This window comes from Anguilla anguilla, chromosome 14 (assembly GCF_013347855.1).
Source record: "Anguilla anguilla isolate fAngAng1 chromosome 14, fAngAng1.pri, whole genome shotgun sequence".
In the NCBI taxonomy this organism is placed as follows: domain Eukaryota; kingdom Metazoa; phylum Chordata; class Actinopteri; order Anguilliformes; family Anguillidae; genus Anguilla; species Anguilla anguilla.
Window position 1 is genome coordinate 18,450,697 of NC_049214.1, and position 14,794 is coordinate 18,465,490.

A 14,794-nucleotide genomic window follows, 5' to 3' on the forward strand; every position below is an offset into this window, starting at 1 on the left:
TTACCGTTTCCATTAGCCTCCATACATCCACGGTCCATGCCCTCAGCCCAGCCAATCGCTGTGTGACAGACAGGCCCCTCAGCCCAACCACAGCACTGCAGCCTCAGCAAAGCCATCAGAACGGCCACCGCCCTGAAGCACAATGCCCTCCAAACACAGGGACAGCCCCTAGACCAGGCTGACTGAGCCCCAGCGTGGAGGGAGCCCCAGCGTGGAGGGAGCCCCAGCGTGGAGGGAGCCCTGCTGGACGTCCCGGCTGGGTGCCGGGGCGGGGTTCTTACCTACTGCTCTGCTGTCCTCTCCGTCTCCAGTGCACCGCCCGTCTCCCAGGACAGGTGAGCCGCTGTGCGCCTGAACACAGAGAGAGCAGGGTTCAGTACTCAAACACACGTCAATCCAAACACACTGAGCACTCTCACAGGTAACGTGAGCCCTTAAAATCACATTGGCACAAGCTAAGCTCCTGTAATGGGTGCAGTTAATTGTGCGTGTCCACATAATTGTAGCAGAATCAGGGTTTGGACAGCTTCCCACCAGAGCGAGAGCAGCACTGCGGTGTTCAGAACAGGCCCCTAACCAACACACCCTGAGAACAGCGCTGAACACCAAAGCGCTTGTGTGAGTAAAAGCCTGTGTGCCTTGCAGGAACACCGCACACTAAAGCTCTAAAGCGTTCAGCCAGCTCATGTCGGACAATGGGAGGGCTGGGTGGCGGTAAATCACAGCAGTTTGGGTTTTACGGCCGGGTCTGTCCCACACGGGGGGGGGGGGGTGGGGTCCTCCATTCAGGAAGGGAGCAGAGCGGGGTGGAGGAGGGGGTCACCCGCGACGGCTCTGGGACCGAGCCAATCAGACACCGGCACCGTCTCAGAGAGCCATTCAAGCGCTCCGTAGCATGAGGCTCCGCCTCCTCCTGCTATAGCGCCTAAAACTATGACACAGGTCTGACTGCAGGCCTACATTGAGAGGGAACACGGCGAACAAGCACATGCCAAAAGAAGGCACACCGCAAATTTAACACACCATTCATACAGCTATTCTCATTGTTAAAAGTAGAAGCAGATCCGGTCCGTCAACAACTGGCCAAATATGAGCAACTGACAAAACCGCGCTCTTCTGTGCCCGAGGCTGCACCAGCGTCGTCTTCCATGCATTCAAATTCTATTCCTCATTCCTGAGATAGATACTTCTCATCGCAGAAAGAAAACGTTCTTGCCAATAAGATGCATGTTCTGATACCATTAGCCTGCACTCAAACTAAAATGAATACAGCAGGTATAGCCCAATACAGGCACAAGAGTTTGCTGCTTGTGTGTTCCGATTGGCTCTGCTACCTTTTCCATTTAATCTGATTGGTCTTTATGTCTAATATCATGCTGAGTGCCTGTGAAGCAGCGCTATTGTAGACTGAACCACCTGTGGGGCTCGGCCATTTCCTCCACTGTGGAACCACCAGAGCAAGACAGGAGCATTCCTCCACAAATGGAATTTGTTTTTTTTTTTAAGTTAAGTCAATACGACAAAGAATTCAAAAATATTTTTTTCCACAGTAACTAGTCTCACTTTGGAAGTACGGTAATGGTTAACTGCAGTACAATTACACAGTCTGATCCCAAACCAATGCTGTGTGTAATTTTGAAATGCAATCGAAGTTAAAAAGATTATAATGATATGATGGCAGATGGGGGAAGGTATTAAGCAAACTATGGTCTCAGTAAAGAGTGGTTTCAAAAAAGAGAATTTTCCCTGTTTCAACAAAAGAAAAGAGTCCCAATTATTGTATTTTTGGTTCTACAGAGTGCCATGGCTAATTAAGTAAAAAGGCCTTTCGAAAAACCTGGTATCGTCTACATTTTCTGTTAAATTACAAACAAAGCAGAGTGCTTAAAGGAGTCATTTAAAAGACAGCCATAGCACAAATCTGAAACTGAAAATGGCTTATAGATTAGGCTATATTCATCAAGCCATCTAATTAAAGCAGTTCATGCTGGTGTGCTTGGTTCGGTACATATGTACCCTCCCAAAATACATGGCTTTACATACTTTTTCTAGGAAAACAAATATTTAGTTTCCCTGTTTGTAAAGCTATCTAAAGGTGCGGATTGTGCAGTGGTCAAATATGCTGTTGCCATAAATCTCAGAGAAGCAAATAGTATCAGACACATAATAAGCTTTAATATGTATGTTTACACACACGCACGCACACACACACGCACGTACACACGCACACACACACACGCACGTACACACGCACACACGCATGCACACACACGCACGCAGTTTCCCAAAACAACAAAATAAGTATGAGTAAGACTTTCACTTTCATGCTCTTACTATGTATGTTTATATATTATTAAAATATTATTAGTAGTAAATTGTAGAAAATATAATTCTGTATATATTTATTTAAAAATATTCTAATCTTAAAGAGCAGGAATGCACATTCTAACACTTTAATGTTGTTTAGAGTTTCTGACAACCCAGTATGATAAAAACAGTCAAGTGCATTCTCATGTGGAGATATATGCATAACAGTTCATCACTGTGTAACTGGAACAAAGGGACTATGAAACTCTCCCCCATCAAACGTGAAGAATTACTACCGGTGTTGAAACTCACTACACCGTCTCCTGTGAACTGCTCTCTACAACTTAGATCTGTATATAAAAAACTGATATTTATGAATGAATAGCCATGCCTCCTCAGTCCTCAGCTGAACCTGAAGGTGCGGAAACCTTATTAAAAGGTACGCATCACCACTTCTCTTCTCAGTGACAAATATATATAAATAAATACATATATATATATATGGGTCATATTAGTGAAGCTTTTAACAGGTGAAAAGCACAGGGCCTTTAAACAGGGTCCTGAGCCCTCTGCTCAGACAGGACCCAGCTCCCTTTTCTGTACAGGACTCCCAGCTGATCCCCTTAACCTCACGGGTCCCGGCACTCCCACAGAAACGCACCCACCCAAAACACAGCACCCCCCGCTGCAGCTGGAGCCAGCTTCATATACCATAGAGTAAAGATCATTGCCCGCGTTGTGTTCCTTTCGTCTGGCGCGGCACAGGTTCATTACTGGAGCCGGGGCTTTTCCACGTCAGCCAATCAGGCCCCGCCATGCCCCAGGCGCACGATTGTTTCGTGATAAATAAGGCTGAGAAATGTGTTTTTCCCAGGGACGGGGACACCAGCGAGTCTCTAATCTCTCCGACAGGGAAATGAATAAGCCATGGTGTACCGTGCATTCATGTACCCTGCGCTGGCTTATTCCACCCGAGGAAAGCATGGAGAAGATGCAACCGCACGGAACTGATGAGCGGTGTGAGATAAGCGTGTGAGGCCCAGTGTGATGTTTACTCAACATGGCCCGAGAGATATGGAGAAGCCCAGGAGAAGAACGTGAGGAGTAACAGGCCTTTATGCATTCTGGCTAAACTAACCTAACTAACTAACCTAAACTAACTGATGTGATTTGACTTGCTTTAGCCATACTGGATACAATGAAGTGGACTGTGCTCATTTTACACTTGCAGTTGGCTCTCAGATTTCAAGAAGTTCAACTGGCACATTATATTAGCACACAATATGTGCTGCTCTGTATGGCTGGCATGTATGGACAAGCACCCTTCCCATCATAAAACATTTCAATGAAGGAGGCTCTAAATCCAGCCCTGAAAGGGTTAAGTCTGCGGGCAGCGGCCCTCATGTCCACGCTTATCACTTCCTCAATCAGAGAATCTAGTCAGACAGGCAACACGTTTCTCACTTCTTCATACTTGGCCTCCGTTTGCATATTAGGAAACATGCAAACTCTGAATCGAGCGGAGCCTGACAGGGCAGTCAAACAGAGAGACAGGATTATCAGCAGCAAGAGCGAGCCCGGCTGTACAGATGCATCAACGCAGGCCCTACTGTCAAGTGCAGATTCCACAGACGTTTCTCAGGACAAAGAAAGAAAGAGGTGGCGCCCATTAACAAAGAAGATCTCTGTAAAAAGCTACTGTTCGATCAAATGGCTTTTCACGGTGTGGGACTCTACTGTCCTGGTTAGGCAGAATCAGCGTGATCCAGTGAGGCTACACCCTCTACAGTAAACAGGAAACACCTGTTCAGCTTTTCAAGATGATGAATATTAAATGACAAAAAAATTAACGCGCTGAAAGAGTGATTCTTCCAGTACTTCAAGCATAGAGAGGTGTGGCAAAAACCAGTCTGACAGCACAGAGGGGTCACAGGCTGGCATGCCCCTACTCCTCCAGTGGCTGAAAAACAGAGCTGTTCTCAAACAGTACCATAGAGATCCCTGAGGTTCTCCAGTCAGTGGCTGAAAAACAGAGCTGTTCTCAAACAGTACCATAGAGATCCCTGAGGTTCTCCAGTCAGTGGCTGAAAAACAGAGCTGTTCTCAAACAGTACCATAGAGATCCCTGAGGTTCTCCAGGCAGTGGCTGAAAAACAGAGCTGTTCTCAAACAGTACCATAGAGATATCTGTTGTTCTACAGTCAGTGACTGAAAAACAGAGCTGTTCTCAAACAGTACCATAGAGATATCTGTTGTTCTACAGTCAGTGACTGAAAAACAGAGCTGTTCTCAAACAGTACCATAGAGATATCTGTTGTTCTACAGTCAGTGACTGAAAACCAGGGCTGTTCTCAAAGAGTACCATCAAGATCTGTGGCTGAAAAACAGAGTATCATCGAGATTGCTGAGGTCCTCCAGTCAATGGCTGTGCTGTTCTCAAACATTACCATAGAGCGGGTCTTCCCACACTTCTCTCCCTCTCCAGACACAAGGATCAGGTTAAAATCCCTCTGACACCCTCACCACCACGGGAAACATGATTTCCATGGAAAGGATTTTACTGCTCTCCTGCGAGTCTGTCATATTACAGCTGGAAATATTAAGCAAATGAGCACATTAAAGCACTGTATTCAATCAAGTCAAAGCATAGTGTCTGTTTCAGAGAAAGAAAAAAAACCCCCAAGCCCTTGACACGGTTTCAGCCCAACGATTACACACACACACGCACACACACACACACACACACACACAGACGCACGCACACACACACAGACGCGCACACACACACACACACACACACACACTTTCCCATAAATTGTGACTCATGAAATCAGAATTTAAAACATAAGAGCAAAAAGAGGGGGAGATATATCAAATCTGTATGCCAGAGCAGATGTACTCTCGTCCGATAGTTTGAATGAGTATTTCATAAACACGGGGCAGTGAAAGCGAGCTTTCAGAGACAGACAAAATCCTTCAACACCAAGTGCCGCATTGAACAAGAGCTAGTCCTTTCCCAACGCTTTATCAACTGCCTTCACCACAAGCATGCACTTCCTCAGCTAGGACCGTGTCTAAATGAATGTTACTTAAACACAATGACATCACTATGGGCCTAGAGGGGAAAAAAAACTGTCTCAACAGAGAATAACATCTTTCAATCTGCAACTGACAAAAACGCCTTTCAGATACAGAAAAGGCACGCTTTCTTGAATGGGGACTACCAGCCTAATCTGACTGTCCCTTGTGGGGGTGGAAGTCTGCAGGCTCAGTCACGGGAGCAGGGTGTTCAACAGGACGTGTAAATGTTCCGTATACCTGGAGGCCTGACCTGCAGCGCCGACCCACACCTCAAAGACAGCGGTGGCGGGGAGGCCCCTTTCATCGCCACGGTAACCGTGTCATCGGCTCATCAACAGCAAATTCTAATAATGCGCCCGGTCCTGCCGAACTCCTCGCGGTGACTCATTCGCGTCCCGGTCGCACCGCCAGGTCAGCCGCCGTCTGAACTCATTCTTCTCCGCTCCACCTCTCTCCCGTTCTCGTGCGAAGCGCTTTCTCCCAGGCACGGGTTAATGGATTATTTCCAACTCTTTCCCAACACCTTCAAATTAAAACCGTCAAGTCTAAAAATTGAGCGGAGGCGTTTCTCCACCTGTCAGTCAGAACATACCGATATTCAGCTTGCTGTCGGAATAATACTGAAGGCTTCACTATGCTGAACCCGCACCGTTTTTCAAGCCTATCCTTGGTTGAATCTGCTTGCAGTTTGAAGTTGAAAAGTGTCCTGGAAGTGCATTAATGCACAGTGATGTACGTCTGGGGGAAAGGTACATAAATCAGTTTGCGTTCCATGCAAAACAAAACAAACACGCACTCGCAGCTCTGATTCTGTTAAACGTATGTCCATACATATTCGCATAGATGGAAGAACATGGTCAAAATTAACAAAACATAATGGAGGGTCACAAATATAAGGCTAGGATGTTATATGGGTAACACAACGCCAAAAAAGTCATGACTTACTTAAATGACTAACTGTAACACACAAGTCTGTACTACATTAACAAAATTAAAATGAACACACATGATCCTACTGACACACAGAATCTCTTTCACGTTCAGCTGAAAAACACTCACTGTTATGCGTCAACAGGAAAGCAGCTTTACATTTTGAACCAAATATTATTAAACAGGAAGAATGCAGCCTGTTTCACAAAATGAAAAAATGCCTCACAAGAAGGTAACATGAAGGGGGGGGCAGCGCACCGTAGCATATTTTAAGATTCTGAAAACGTTATTTTTATCATCTGCCCTCAACGAGAACAAGACTGTTAGTTTAGCTGGAGGAAACCAGGACAGACGCAAAGAGAGGAAATAGTTTGCCAGTGTATAAGCACATAATTTTCAGCATAATCCCAGGTTCCACAGTGCACTTACATAGCAGAGCCTCGCTATACTCAACACTGAGGATTTCTTCTCCATTAAGTCTGAAGGCAAACGGCACATTTGCCACCTCTCCACCCTAATGGACACTAAGGCAGGCTCCGACCGCACATCCTTGTCAGATACACACGCGCATTTGCATTTATTACATTAGAAAACGTCTTGTGAAGGCATCCCCCTCTCCTACCCATCCAGCGAATGACGGGCGGCCAAAGGGCTCTCTGTCATTACCTGAGCTCCTAATTTCATCTGGGAGCTTTACCTTCCAGCTCCCATAAATCATGTTTGTATTAACCCCGTCTGCACAAAGACAGAAGTGTAAAAAGGGCAGGAGGGGTTAGTTAGCAACACCAGCTAGATGGGGAACTTGGTAGCAGGCAACAACAAAAAAAACGTTTGAAATTTGGCAAAATAAACACAAGGATACGCGGCACAGCCTTAAGTCTTGAGTGCGGAGCCTCCTTCACAAAGGGCCCTCTGTTAAGAGCTGTGAAAACAGCAGCGGAACTCCACATACCGCCGGAGGCCGACGCCACCTCTGCCCCCCGCCCCCAAGCGACTCCACACCGCTTCGGACACATTACTCACAGCAGTGTCATGACCGGGGGCTGGAAAATATTGACTTTGAGCCATTTTTTGGGAGTTGGATTATGCCACTGAAAACAGCGCCAGAGCAGCAGGGACGCGGGACGGGGGTGGGAGGGGCCGAAAGTCCTGAGAGACCCCAGACCGAGATTACGAGAATTACTGCGGCCACTTCACTCTCATTTATTAAAAAAAAAAAAGCCAAATTACACAAATGAAAATGCATAAGCAGAGGCTGGCTGCACAGTAATTCCTCAGATTAGAGGACATAATCCAGACATTTGGGGCACATCTGTGGGGTCTGCAAAGTTTTCACCTGGCCAAAACATCCATTACATCGCTCCCAGCCTCGTGCGCACTGTTAAAAAGGCTAGATTGGGAGAGCGATAACATAGCACACTGCAAATTAGTCTTGAACAACTTGGGCTCTGCCCATCGCCCAGTTACCATGGTTACCACATACTTCTCATGGGCGTCTGAGATGGTAAACATTCACCTCAAATCGTCTGGTGCGCCTTCTCGTGTAACCGAAATATCGCGGATAGATCTCCGTCTGACAGGACGTCAAAGAAATGAGGAGGTTCAAAGGAAAAAGGGCACCCAAAAACTAGAGCGATAAGCACAGTCACAAAAAGGAGTGATGCCGTCTTGGGGCGCAGCTGAGGAGTTCGACTTTGTTACCTCCGACAGTCCTCTGAGACTCGGACAACACACATCACTAATTCTTTCCACGTTGCAGGACTGAGAAAATAAGAGGGGGAGAGAAGGAGGGCGAGAGAGAGGTTGGGGATAAACAGGCATAGATCTGGACATGCTGCAGCACTGATAACTTTCTGCTCCTCAGCAGAGCTCTAAGGAGGCCTCCAGAGACCGCAGCATTCTGCTTCCACCTGCGCAGCCAATGGGAGCGAGGCAGCCCAGAGACACATCCGTGCCTCTGCTCCATCGTGTGCCCGAGACTGACGGCTGGTGTCACGCAGCACACAAAGATGACACGGCGTACATGACAGCGGCCAGCGATTACAGGGCGCAGCGTGTCCACGTCTGCCACCCCACCGAAACGGGGGACGCCACGCTCCCCGTGACCCCGGTCGGTGTACCCACCCAGCCCACCCCCCCACGGAGCGGAGAGACAGCGTGAAGAGGACAGCCATTGTCTCGCTCAGGAATATGTAAAAATAGCTAGAAACTGGGTCAGAGAATTCCCAGAGAGCCGTTGGAGCTGTGAAACGGCACGCAGCTTATCTCCGTTCTCAGCCCCGTTCCCCAGACCTGCCGGGGAGGGCGGGCCACAGGCTCCGCGCGGAGGCCCAGGAGCCCCATGGGAGCCGGAGCCGCCGCGGCGACCCAAAGCGTCCCTCAGCGTCCCTCGCGACTGACAGCACGCTCACATATCAGCACGTTGTCTTTCCAAACTCCCACCCATGCCCCGGTGCAGCCGCGAGACATCGGCCATAACCTGCCTACACGGCTATTTTTGGCTGTGGTGAGAATGCCAATTAAAAGCAGCTCCTGAAGAGATATCACTACAGTCTGGAAGCGTCAAAGCCCTCTCTCACTGCTGAGCCCTCCCCACAAAACTCAAGGAAGGGCATTCATCTGTGATCGTCAGCTCTCTCTCTGAATAGACTACAGCACAAGCAGCTGCAGTGCCAAATGTCCTGCTGTGAGGCAAGTGAGACCCATAAAAAAAGTGTGACCAATTAATTAACTTTTCGCTTTTTTAGATCACATATGTGTGCATATGAGGTTCCATTTTACAAAACTCAAAGTAGCAGCTACAGCAATCAGATTTTTATAGCTACACTGCAGGTTAGCTTCTGAGCGATGGGAACATCTTTTTCATTTTTCCTGCACAGAAACAGACAGGCCTACAGAAATAGAAAAAGTAATGTGACTGCAACAGAACACCAAGCTTTGGTCTACTTTAGCGGTACCACTTCCTATATCAGTATATCAGTCCCTCTGTGGGTTATCAAAAAAAAAAAGTAGAACATATGTAAAAATACATATTTATGGTATACACGACAGATGTGGTTTACCCATTAGCATATGACAGATCCAGGTGTAAAAACCATATAACAAGGAAAGTTACAGGTGTTGAACAGATTGACAAGCTAGATGTGTAGCCAAATAGTTGCTATGCGTACAAGACAAAAACATATAAAACAAATTCTTCCAGTTCCCATTTTAGTGATAATATAATAACTTTTTTTTATATAGCAGAAATCAGGCATAAAAGTGAACAGGCTTCAACAATACACATGGTCACCAAATGTGGTGCGTGGACAACAGAAGCACTTGTGGCCCGATTTAGCCACAGGACACAATTCTCCCAGGACAGATGGGTTTCTTTGCGAACGTTTCGAATTAAACATGATTTTAAAAATCTTGTGAGGTGCTAGGGTCACAGCATTAGCTTCGCTCTGGGCTAAGTCCTCATTTCGGTGTACGGCAGAGCAAATTTGCTGTAGATTTGTGTCCGTCCCTGAATTGACTGTAAGCAAGCTTCTGCAAGCATTTCTTTAATTCCTCTGGTTGCAATAGGCTTTTAGTTTAAGTGCACCTGGTTTACAACTGAAGAATGCTCCAGGACAGCCTTCTACGGCGACTCATAAAGGATGAAAAACGGCCTCGCTGCCCCTGTGCTGCTTCCCGAGCGCTGTTTTTCTGTGCTTTTCACCTGGGCATTCTGCTGGGGTGGTGCGCGTTTTCAAAACCATCACACTCCCATACATAAATCAGCTGGCCCACCGGGGACATGAGGACCTGCAGCAGTATCAGCTGACTGCAATGTGACACAATCAAGAGCAGGACGCTGAACGCAATACTGAGGAAGCGGCTCACACGGAACTGAACTCACCCAAGATGAAAACCCAAGTATTCGGGTGAGGCCACCCTAAAGATACACAACCTACTAACTGATCACAGGAAATGTACGCAGTGTTTTGCAGTATTGGTGTAAAATACTCGCACAGCCATGCGTCTCCCACAAGAGTGGAGCTCATCGATTCACGCTCAGCGAGAACGGAGAGTCAGAGGAGACGCTGAGCCAAGGCCGTTAGGGCACCGATACGTCGACCCAGACCCGATACGGGCGAGCATACGCACACACAGCCTGCAGAGAGACGGGCCTGCAGAGAGACGGGCCTGCAGCCTGGGCCCGCGTCCTCCAGACATCCCCGTCACCTTGGCCTCAAAACATCAGCGCCTGCAAACACCCCTCAGGAGGAAACGCACCTCAGTCCCAAAAACAAACGAGGAGCATACAGGAGACACAAAGTTTTATCACTGAGCAAGATGCATGTACTTCCAAATGTGGGCGGTTTCAGAAGCTCGGCCTACCGTCCAGCGAGGGTGGACGGCTAAACGCACAGCTTTGCCATTATCATGTCCTTCAAAATATTGGTTGGCTCTTTAGTAATAATGAAAATCAAAACAAAACACGATGTTGTGAAAGTGAACCATCTACAAAAAGGTTAGCTACGTACAGCAAGACCAAGTCTGACTCAGTACTTAACCCCTCTCGCTAATCAACCAAGTGACTGCACAAATTTCACCCTAAACTCTAGAGTATTATGCCCGCACGTTTTCCCCTAAACTGACTGAAGGTGAGCGTTTTCCACGTGCTACAAGCACGTCCGAGAGGAAGCGTTCACGGGTCCTCCCAGCAGCCGCTGCCTTTATGAGCACCGTGCACTGCGAGCCTCTCCATTTTTAATTGCATTTTTATAGCAGGCTTCATTCTACATACCGTTCAGTAGAAAACGGTTCTGCTCTCTGAGAACAGCTGTCCACGCATTTCAATAATACATGCAAATGCTCACCACTTCAGCCCACCGGGCGCGTTTCATGCTATGTTTATTTTAAAAGAAATGTGTCAAATGTTATCTAGATGTTATACTGTGGAAATGTAATTAGCTAAAACCCACAGTATTTGCCAAGCGACTTAATTAAAAATATAAAGTGTATCTGAGATCTCGAAAAGCAAGCCGGTCGCATATTTTGCCAGATCATTGATACACGATAAGGCGACTACCTTTGAAATGATTTCGCAGGACAGGATCCACACAGGGGGGAAAGTGTTTAAAATTCAAGCCCACAATGCACTGGAGAGAGTCCGTTTCAGGGAGATGCACGTCAGTGCCACAGTACAGTTTTGACAACAGACAGCAAACTTCACCCTAGTGCCCCCTCTTGCGGGTTGCTGGCTTTCTTGTGTTCTTGTGTTATTGTAATTTTATGAGTATCCTATGCTCTGATCGAGCCGAACAGTAGTCTCAGTAGCTTCTCACGTGTCAAAAAGCGCTGCCAAGACAATTAAACAGCTTACTTTTCCAGCTCGCTGCTCACTTATTTCTCCCTCGGATTCAGATCCGAGACATCTGCTTTCGTCGCTTTTCATTTTGTGCAGGGACATTATAATTCACCGACCCACACACAATGAGCAGATTAGCACCGAAGACATTCATTCAGCGCCGCACAATGGCAGCCGCACGCGTTTCCAGTGGAGCTCAAAGACCTGTGCACCTGTACGTCTCCCAGAATGAGCCAAATTCCTCAACAGCTCCATGCGCACGAGCGTCGTAAACACCTTTCATGTACAAAATCTGTTTGCATTCAAATTCACAATATTGCACTCACTCGGTATTATTTGGTTTGTAAATGGTAAACTGCGTGCCCAGATGAAAGAGGAGATCAGGCTATAGGCCTATAGGCATCGGGGGGGGCTAATGACACACACTACGCCAATGGTGATATCCTATAAATGGGGTCATTTTAATGGGACTAAAAGTCATGCCGAATTTTTATTTAAAAGGGGGGTGGAATGGCATGTTTTTATTAGTCTTGTCATAGCCACTGTTAGGTCCATGACTTATATAATTTTTGTGCTTCATACAGAGCTTTTCTGTATCTAGAGCAAGTCTTAAACCAATGATTTCATTTACAAACCACTTAGGTCATATCCAAATTTCAAATTCAAACGCCTGATTTAACTTCGAATGAAGAGCCACAAAACCAGTTCCTTCAGTTGCGTCCTATCTGAACCGCTCCGATTCATTTGCCTAAGAAAAACCAAAAACGAAACGACACGCTTGCAGGGGAGGGAGAAAGACGGAGAGCAGCGGTTAGCGGGGGGGGCTCAGAGCCGCTGCCAGTCAGGCGGGTGCTGGAGTGAGACGCGCGGCCGCTCTCCGTCCCCCTGGAGACGCGCGGCCCGAGCTGGCAGTGGCCGGGAGGAAGCCGACTCGTCCTGCCCAGACGAAGCCAGTCTGCAGGGAGGGAGGGGGGAGGCATAACCGTAGCAACACTTGATTGGCATGGGGTTTATTGGCATGTTCCCACCCTACAGGCTTACATCGCGGAGCTCATTCCTAAAAGCCCTTTTTTGTCATCAATGTTTGCTTCTGGTGCCAAACGAAAGCCTGTGTAAGCCATTTATCTCTCATACGTGAGAGTGTCTGTTATCAATGAAAGGAAAATAAATAATATCAGTAATTACAACAGCGTCATTTATCTGTATTACACTGTATTGTAATACATGAGCTGGCATAAATGTGTATTCATGCACACAAAACAGTTCAGAAGCTCGACATTAGCAATAAACAGAATGGATTCAATTTAATTTAACCGAGGCCACATCTTCATTACAGCAGGCCTGGGCTAATCGTTTTTCAATATCGGATGCATAATTCCACTAAACCCAGCGCTGAGAGAACACATGAATGTCAACGACTAGCTCAAGACATCCACGGATATCCAAATGCAAACGGTCCTTTAACTGAGGCCAGCTGCGGCCCTGAAGCGCGAGACGGGTTTTTAAAACGATCATCTTGCCAGGCTCCTCGGCTCTGCAGTTCCAGGCATCATAATACCCGGCTGTGCCATTAACCCAGGAAAACTGCAACCCTAGCTGTTCCGTCTACCGCGTCCTTTGGTTTCAAGCGCAGAGACTGCAGTGAACACAGATAACCCCGCTCGTCTTTATCAACACGCGCCGCGCTCGTCTGGGACCCGCATGCTTTTCCCTTCATCTCGCTAACGGGCTATCAGGCAGCCATGGCCTAACTGGCTAATTCTCTCATTGAACACAGAGGTGAATTATATTACACTGAACAAAGCACCCCCCCCCCCCCACACACACACACACACAAACACACACACCCCCACCACCTCTCAACAATCAGCAGGAGCGACGCCGGGGCTGCGCGAGCTCTTTATTAAATTGAGAGGAGTACCTGACAGAGCGTCGCTCCACGCCGCGCCGCGCACGCTATCTGACTGATTGCCTAAGCTGCAATTACAGTAATTTCATCATGTACAGTAAATAGTGATTAATCATTTAACAATGGTCAAAGAGCAGCATTGGGGTAAAGACATACGCGCAAACGCAAGTTAATACGGTCTGACAGCTATGAAAACCTATCCCCGCCGCAATCAAGGAGCAGAAGAGAAGGAGGCTCGGCCTTCACAGCAGGAAAACACACTCAGTCTTCAGCGTCGCGTAATTAAACTGACGGGCAGGATTATCATACTTTAGGGAGTTGTTTGCGGCCCACAAATCCACTGTAAGGTGCAGTAAAATGTCTGGGGAAATGCGATAAACGCATGCGATAAACGCATGCGACAGCGCTCGCACGCAACACACGCCGCTCGGGTGCTGGCTCTTTGCATGCTGGCTCCGCCCCCGATCCCCTCTATACATCACTTTGCATATTTTAGCCGCCAAAAAGTGATGCAATTTCAACCGAGGAAAATAGAAAGAAAAAAAAACAGGGGCTTTCACAAAATGTAGTGTGATCTGAATTACTTTCAACTTTTTCTTTCTTTTTTCTTCGTTCCCTGTAGGTTACAAGGAAGACTTAGGATTTGAAAAATGCAAAAATAATAATAATAATAATTAATAAACATTTAAATGAATGACATTGAGGCCTACATCTTTTAATGATAACAAGACTATAATTAAATACCATGAGAAATAATTAATCAATTCTAATATTCATTCATATCCAGTCTATTTTGGAATAAAATGAATTATTTGGCATCTTACTGTAAATCATTAGCATTTACATGCTTGAGGAAATGGTCAAATTGCTCAGATATTTTAATGTATAACTCTTTAAGTGGTAAAATTCATCTTCAGCCATAAGAGTGCAGGAACCAGCAGCTCTGCTCCCTTAGCTGCCAAAGATCTGAATAATTTGCTACAAATGGGGGAAAAGGCAGTGTCAACGCTTCAATTAATCATTAAATTGTCTTAATTCCTTATTATCATTGCTGCCAGTAAGTTTTAAAGGCCAAATGCTCTACCAAATGGGGCACTGGCAGACGAGCACGGGAGGTGATAGATCTCTCGCTCCTACTCCCGCAATAACAAGCAAGCATAAAGGAAAAGAGCAGCAGAGTCTCACACTCTAACACTGCAAAGCAGGCCTGCACTGGTTAGCCAGCCCAG

The 14,794-nt window shown here is 46.8% G+C and overlaps 1 protein-coding gene across 4 annotated transcripts in view; it reads right to left on the minus strand.

Annotated features, from left to right (window-relative positions):
• Positions 1-14,794, minus strand: part of strbp (spermatid perinuclear RNA binding protein) — a 74,321-nt gene that overhangs the window by 52,060 nt on the left and 7,467 nt on the right. For 3 of the 4 annotated variants that reach the window (XM_035390253.1, XM_035390254.1, XM_035390256.1), the window contains exon 2: positions 282-351. The exons of the other annotated variant lie outside the window; for it this stretch is intronic. The gene's annotated coding sequence lies outside the window, so the exon portion shown is untranslated. The remainder of the gene's footprint in view (positions 1-281; positions 352-14,794) is intronic. 4 annotated transcript variants of the gene reach the window in all.